We start from the raw sequence: 8,548 nt of genomic DNA, 5'->3' as shown, positions 1-8,548 counted from the left end.
GCTTACATTATTCTTGGGAGTAGGCATCAGTATATAAATAACAAATACAATAAAGGCCTACACTATTTTAGCAACCCTCAGATGAAGAATGACTGAGCTAGGAGTGTGAGGGTGGTAGCTCTTGTGTTAGATAGTTGTAGGACAAAGTGCTCCAGCTCCCTAAAGATCACACTTCGGACACCGGTTCTATATTGGCTGCCTCCTATTCTTCCTTCCAGTCAGGCTTTGTGAGAGGTGCCCTGTCTTTCAGACTCCATAGTCCATGTAGCCCATTGCCTGCCAGCTATGAAGGAAAACCTCAAAAAATTTCTTCAATTTGAGTCAAATTGTTCACAGCTAAGGGCAATACCACACTCAGGGAAGGCTAAGTCTATTGCTGACCATGCAGTAGACATAGGGAGAATTTATATCTTTCTTATTGACTTGGACTGTCAATAACCTCCACTCTCTGAAGAAGACTCGACCCCCACTTTTGTGTCTTGGCTATTATGACACCTACATTTGTTCACCCACCATTTTTGTCTGTTCGCATTCTTGTAGCAAAATACCACAGACCAAGTATTTAGAATGAACAGATACTTATTTTCTTAGTTATGGAGGCTAAGAAGTCCAAGATCATGGCTCTGGCAGGATTGCTGTCAAGTGAGGGCTGCTGTTTGCCTCTAGGATGGCACTTTGCTATCATGTCCTCCAAAGGGAAGGAGTGCTGTGCTCTCATATGATGGAAGGGACTAAAGGGGGGAAAAGGGCAAATTTCCTCTGTCAAGCCCTTTTAAAAGGGAACAGAATTCCATGCAGGAGGGCAGAGCCCTCATGACTCAGTGACCTTAAAGTCTCACCTCTTAATACTGTTGCATCAGGGATCAAGTTACAACATGAATTTTGGATGGGAAAAACATTTAACCTGTAGCACCACCTGCATCTCCAATTAGAACAAGACCTCCTTGAGGTTAGAAGCTGTGTCTTACTCTTCTCAGAATCTCCAGCGTACCCCACGAAGCTAGTACATGGTTTACACAATATGTTGATGGAATAAACATATCCTCAGCATAGCAAGTTGAAATGATTATTAAATGACTACTTTACACATTTTGTTGATCTAAGATATAAGAGCTAAAAAATATGGAAATAATCATTTGCCACCAATAATAAAGTATAAATAGAAATTATTCATTACAATTGTATTTTGTTCTCATTTCCAGAAATCAGATTCATGTCTTTTGTAAAGAATGTGTAGTCTCAGGGTAGTGAAGTCCTGCACTTAAAGGGAGATAAGGCGTAGAAGAATCAAGTTACTTTTGTAGTTGTTTTGATATATCTGGAAACATCTCTGACAAGAAAATGAAAGCCAGGAAGCTTTTCTGGAACAGTAGGTTTTATGTGGCTACTTCAAATATTTTGTGCCATTCTTCAACTATATCCCAGCCCAGGAGTCTTTGAGTTTTAAATATTTGGCCCTTAGAGAACCACTTGGGACAGTTGCTGTCTGGTCACCACCCCATTCTAAGACTGCCTTTTGGGTTGCATACACTAATGCTACCAAGCACTGACGAACTATCTTCATAGAAAAATAGAAAGCAAATTCTAGAGGTGAAACATATATATGTATCTTTTTAAAGTAAGGCTTAAGAAAGCTATTTTATATTTCCAAATTCGAGAAGCTGTTTCTTGACAATTTCTGAGATTAAAAAAAACACACATTCTTTATCTAAGTCAGAAGCAGCAAGTTTGAATTAGTCAATGGAATCTTCACCTATATTATTTATCTACATTATTTATCACCTATATAATTTATCTACATCTTATCATTAAATATGTCAGTTGCAAGGAAGGAATTGGTATGATTATTTCCCTAGAATGGTGGTATATTCCAAAACAGATGAGAAACCCGAGTTAAAGCTCAAGGGAATTAATTTCTTTATTTGTTTTTTCCTGTTTTAGGAGAGGCTGTTAATGTGTTACTAATTTCAAATAACTCTCCATAGGTATTTCATTATTTTTAATTACAAAATACATTCTCTCAGCTCCAAATACTTCCTAGCCTCTGACTATTGTTAATTGGCCTTCAAAGGGTCAAACAAGTTCAGAATAGCTTACATTGGAGAAAGTGACTGTCACAGTTAATTTTATCTGTCAGCTTAGCTAGGCCACACTATGTAGATATTTGGTCAAGCATTATTTTAGATGTTTCTGTCAAGTTTTTTTTTTTTTATTTTTTAGATGATATCAACATTTAAATCAGTAGATTTTGAGTAAAGCAGATTACTTTCCATATTGTGGGTAGGCCTCATCCAAGTGGAAGGCCTTAAGAGGAAAAGATGAACTTCCTGCAAGAGGGATTTCTGCCAGCGGAATGTCTTCAGACTTGAGCTGCAATACCAACTCTTCCTTGGCTCTTTAGCCCACCAGCCCACCCTGCAGATCGCCCTTGTCAAGACTCCACAATCATGTAAGCCAATTTATTACAATGAATCTTTCTCTATTTCTCTGTCTGTATCTCTCCCTCTCATTTTATATATATTGTATTTAATGAATATATATAATTATCTAATTCATAATGTCATATATTATACATGAAACAGAATATATAATTATATATAATTAATTATACATAATTTATGCATTTATATAGTATATGTAAATATATAATCCAAATAATTTTATATATATTATTAAATATATATTAATAATATTACACTAAATCTCTTTATCTCTCATTATATATAATATACACATTAATTATATAAATATATAATATTAGATATTTTTATATGTAATATACAATTATATAGTATAATATACAATTTATATATTATATACAATTTATATTTATATGTAATATACAATTTATATGTAATGTACAATTTATATAAATTGTATATTTTTCATACCAGTTCCTTCCTTGTAACTGACATATTTAATGACAAATATATAAGTATATAATTTTATATACTAATTATATACAAAATTATATATAAAATGAGAGAAAGACAGATTCATTGTAGTATTAATTTATATATATTATTTATTTATATATTAAAATATATAATATATTTTATACATATTTATTTTTTGTATTTATTTGTATAATAATATTTATCTATATGTATTTGAAAATGTATTATACATTATATATCATACATTTTATATATGAGACATGTTCTGTTTATATATTATATTTTTTATATATGGCATGTATCATATAAATATATAATATATATAAATATGTAATGTACATACACATATATACACACCTATACTATATATAATATAGTATATAGGAAGCTTACCAGATTTCCAATAGCAAAACTGTTATATATTTGAACTATGCCATGTAATACAGATTGCTGTAAGAAATCTCAAGAAAAGTGAGTATCTGGCTTTGTGTTCTACAGTTTTTTTAACTCATCATTTTCAATACTGTTTATGCTTCCCAACTCAAGAGTGCCTGGGAAGAACTGAGAAGACATGAAAACATGGATTTTACTTGATCAAAAATTAGGAATCCTGCTATGAACTCATATTGACTTTCAATGTCTTGAGCATTGTTTCATCTGGCTGAAAAAATGAATTTTGGACAAATGAGAAATAAATGCTAAATTAGAGTCCAAGTATCAACTTGATATTACTTACAAGCCCCTTCTATCTAGATTTAGCTTAGTATATGTCACAGCCAGTGACAAGTCACTCATATGGAGAGGACAGCCAAGTCACCACATTACTCAACTGTTGTACAAATTTTGCTCCTAACCTTGCCAAGAATATATACGTGCATATGTGCACATGTACATTACATAAGTACATTATGTACATTATGTAAGGATATACACGTGTGTGTGTGCGCATGTACATGACACACACACACACGTATATATTCTATTGTTTGTTTCTTTGGAGAACCTTGACTAATACAATGACCTTTTATTCTATTTGGTCAGTGGAATCTGAACGGCCTCAAAAAGTGATGTCAGGTAGACTCTTCATTTTATTGGTCTGCCTTAGTAATCTGTTACAATCTATTACACTCTTCCAATTATAATTAATTACATAATTACAATATATTAAACATTAAGAGAAGAAGCTTATTAAAGTTAGTGTTGGGTTTGTTGCTACAACAAAATACCACAGACTTGGAAATTTGTAAACCACAGGCATTTATTTCTCACAGTCTGGAGGCTGAGAAGTCCAAGATCAGGTGCTGACAGATTTGGTGTCTAGTGATAGCTGCTCCCTGCTTTAAGTAGGCACTACTTACTGCATCCTCACACAGAGGAAGGAGTAAAAAGGGAACAAAGAATACTGTCTTCCCATGACAGAAGAGATGAAAAGGCAAAAAGGTGCTAGAGCAATCCCAACTTCTTTTATAAGAGCACTAATTGGCCGGGCGCGGTGGCTCACGCCTGTGATCCCAGCACTTTGGGAGGCCGAGGTGGGTGGATCACGAGGTTGAGAGATCGAGACCATCCTGGCCAACATAGTGAAACCCTGTCTTTACTAAAAAAATATAAAAATTAGCTGGGTGTGGTGGCAGGCGCATGTAATCCCAGCTACTAGGGAGGCTGAGGCAGGAGAATTGCTTGAACCCTTGAACCCGGGAGACAGAGGTTGCAGTGAGCCGAGATCGTGCCACTGCACTCCAGCCTGGCGACAGAGTGAGACTCTGTCTCAAAAAAATAAAAAGCGCTAATTAGTTCAAGACGGCAGAGCCCATGTGGCCTAATCAACACCCAAATGCCTCTTTTCTTAATACCATCACTTTGGGCTTTATGTTCCTTTTGGGCTTTAAGTTCCAACATGTGAATTTTGGAGGGACACCTACTTTGAACCACAGCAGCTAGGAATAATTTTTAATTTATATATTCAAAAATTTGGCATGTCTATTATAGAACAGGCAATTGCATGTGTACTGGCAATGTACTTTTTTAAAGTTTAACAAGTGTGTATTAACGGAATGCTTTTCTGCTCGCCGCAGTTCAAGCTATGATTTTGGTTTGAAAAGCTCCTGTGGTTTGGGTTGTGACTATTAGCACCTCACTGTAACACAGAAGTGATCCTCTTATCTAGCCATTGTTCTGCCAAGAATTTGTTTCCCAGGATTTTTGCTGACCAACTTGCATTTCAATTGCCTGTTTACTCCTGGAAGTGCAGATATGGACAACTGGAGGTGTGGAAATGCTGGTCCTGGACAATTGGACAGGTTTGATGTTGGGCAGCTTCAGTTCTAGGCTTGACTAAGACAACACAAGTGCTTTTAACTTCCACACCCCAACCAGCAGGAGCAGAGCCAGGCAAAGACAACTTTATTTTCTCTCCCCTCTTTCTTACCTGCCCCCATCATGTTTTAAATGAACTGTTCCAAAGCACATGATTTCTTTCCCAGGGGCCGATATTCTCCCAGTTCCTCTGGTTGGTGCAGGCCTTTTCTATGGGTCCCAGCAGGTGTGCCTTCCCCATGCACCATGTGCCCATTTTCCACTGAAATGGATTTAGGGGAATGGACAGGCAGGGTAAATGGAAAGTCTAAACAATGGAACAAACCAATGTCAGCATTCGCAGCTCTGTGAATAGGAGATTATTATGGGTTCTTTTTATATCTAAGCAGCTGACTGCCTTTTATCAGAATAAAAAAATGTAATTATCAAAACCCATATATGCAAAACACTCTCCATAGGAAGCAGTGGTATGCACTGACCGTATTTCTGAACCAGAAACCAGTCTTTAATTAGAGAAGCTCAGGTAGAGGGAAATAACACTTCAACATGATCAGGTCTATCCAGAGAAGAAGAAGTGGGTGAGAAAGCCCACCTCGAAGGAATCAAATCCTCTCTGGGCAGTTCTCCAACCTCTAGCTTTATGGACCTCACTTTCTGAGTGGGAAAAACCCATAGTATGACTCAGTTAAGTCAAAGCTCATAGTATGGCCCAATTAAGTCAAAAGATGGCATCAAATTGTGTTAAAAAAATAAAACTCCTTTTAATTTCATAAGTAAGAGATCACAAATCACACTTCTAGAATGAATATGAATTAGAGAGAATGTTATGGAATCAACTCATATAAGAAAGATTCAGCCTCAAAGATTCTGAGAATATCTGCTTTAACCAGTTGAAAAAGAAGGTAGACTCTTTCCTTTTTTAGTCCTTGCTCTTTCACAACCATGGCAGTAGGGGAATTGTTTAACTTGTGAAATGCCTTTTATACAATCTGCTTGGGAAGGCATTTTGTTTATAATGTGATACTGTGCCAGCTTTCAGAATTCCTTTCTTTTGTTTTTAAGGTCTAACATGAAACACTGACTGTTCCCTATCTTCACAGCCTCTTCTCCATCCTCCCGCTGCCCCTGCCTGCTTTTTCCCTGCCTCAAATCCCAAAGTCAGCTATCAGAACAACAGATTACAAGTAAACATCTATTTATTGAGCAGTCATGGAATAGAGGGTTTTTTCCCCTAAGTTGTGTACAGAGATGAATTTGTCAACATTTTATTAAAAGTATCTGAGGTAAAGAAAGTTTTGAATGATACTAGGGATTTTTAGCAACAAGCGTGAGAGTTTGGGGACATATAGCACAATGACAGGTTCCAGAAACAGAGACCTGCTTTTTAATTTAGTTAGTTGCCTAAATATCATTCTGTTTCTTATTTGTTTTCTTTGCTGCCTGTGTCAGCTAATTAACTTCCATTAAGATATATTATGAGCAAAGTTTTTTGTTTTTGTTTTCACTGCAGAGAATATGTTAACTCATAGTTACTTGAATTTAAAGTAACTAAGTCCATTAAAAATGTATTTTAATAGTTTGGTTACTGGGAAAAAATTGTGATTTTAAGCAATTTTTGTTGGTAGAAGGGCAAGATGATCTTTTTCCTTCTAATAGCATAATAATATATTCTTCAAATATGTAGAGAGTATTGCAAAAATGTGTTTTCTAAAGATGCTTACCTATTTTGGCTACCAAAAGAGAAAGGTTTTCTGTATTTGATTTGCCTGTGGAAAGATTTTCTGTATTTGATTTGCCTGTGTGGAAGACATCTGTAACTATTTATTTATTTATTTTTACTTGCTATGCACTTTTTCCTTCTGGAGAAACAACCCATTTCCTACTTCAAGGTCAACTAAATTCAGGGTCAATCAAAGGTCAGTCAAGTGCTCATTATTCCCTCTGCAAACTGTGATCAAGGATGGGCAGGTAGCTCAAATCAGGTTGTATTTCTAAGTGCCAGGATGAGCGGTGTTTACTTTCACTAGAATCTGCAGCTGTTAGAATAATGGAGCTCAGAGGCACTGTTTTGCCAAGACTTGGAAAATCTATGTATTAGTCAGTTTTCACACTGCTGTAACAAACTGCCTGATACTGGGTAATTTGTAAAGGAAAGAGGCTTAATTGACTACAGTTCAGCATGGCTGGGGAGACCTCAGGAACCTTACAATAATGGTGGAAGCCAAAGGGGAAGGAAGGCACCTTCTTCCAAAGGCAGCCGGAAGAAGTGCTAAGCAAAGGGGGAAGAGCACCTTATAAAACCATCAGATATCCTGAGAACGCACTCACTATCACAAGAACAGCATGGGGAAAACCACACCCATGATTCAACTACCTCCACCTGGTCTCTCTCTTGAGGCATGGGGATTACAATTCAAGATGAAATTTGGGTGGGGACGCAAAATCTAACCATATCAACCTATGAATGAAGACCACATCAAAGCAAGCAGATCCAGAGGTGAAGAAGAAAGCCTGATGTCATTGCATGGTCTCCTCAATCTCTTCGTACCTGACCCACTTACTTAAGATGAGGTTTCCTCCTTTCTGTCTGTTTGCTTAAGGTAATTTGAGATATATTTCTAGCCTAACTTTGAGAAAGTTCTAATATGCCCATTAATCTTTAATTAAAATGTAGTTCATATGGTCATATTTTGCCTAGTACATAATATGATTTCCAAAACCTTGTCTAGATGGGAAGCTTACCAGATTTCCAACAGCAAAAGTGTTATGTATTTGAACTATGTCATGTAGTACAGATTACTATAAGAAATCTCAACAAAACTGAGTATCTGGATAAATGTTTTTTAACTCATCATTTACAATACTGTTTATGCTTCCCAACTCAAGAGTGCCTGGGAAGAATTGAGAAGACATGAAAACATGGATTTTACTTGATCAAAAATTAGGAATCCTGCTATCGACACATACTGACTTTCAATGTCTTGAGCATTGTTTCATCTGGCTGAAAAAATGAATTTTGGACAAATGAGAAATAAATGCTAAGATCCAGTCAGAGTCCAAGTATCAACTTGATATTACTTACAATCCCCTTCTATCTAGATTTAGCTTAGTAGATCTCATAGCCAGTGACAAGTCACTCATATACAGAGGACGGCCAAGTCACCACATTACTCAACTGTTGTACAAATTTTGCTCCTAATCTTGCCAAGTTGTTGGTGACTGTGCAGTTTATGCTCCAGGGAAAATTTTGTTTGTCATTCTTACTTGGTTAACTTACCCATGAAGTTTGTCATTAATAACTTGAATTCTCTGGATCTAATACCTTTAAAAATAGA

This window comes from Aotus nancymaae, unplaced genomic scaffold, assembly GCF_030222135.1.
Source record: "Aotus nancymaae isolate 86718 unplaced genomic scaffold, 86718_ANA_hifiasm-v0.15.2.pri h1tg000040l, whole genome shotgun sequence".
Taxonomy (NCBI): Eukaryota; Metazoa; Chordata; class Mammalia; order Primates; family Aotidae; genus Aotus; species Aotus nancymaae.
Note: the sequence above shows the minus strand (reverse complement) of the source record.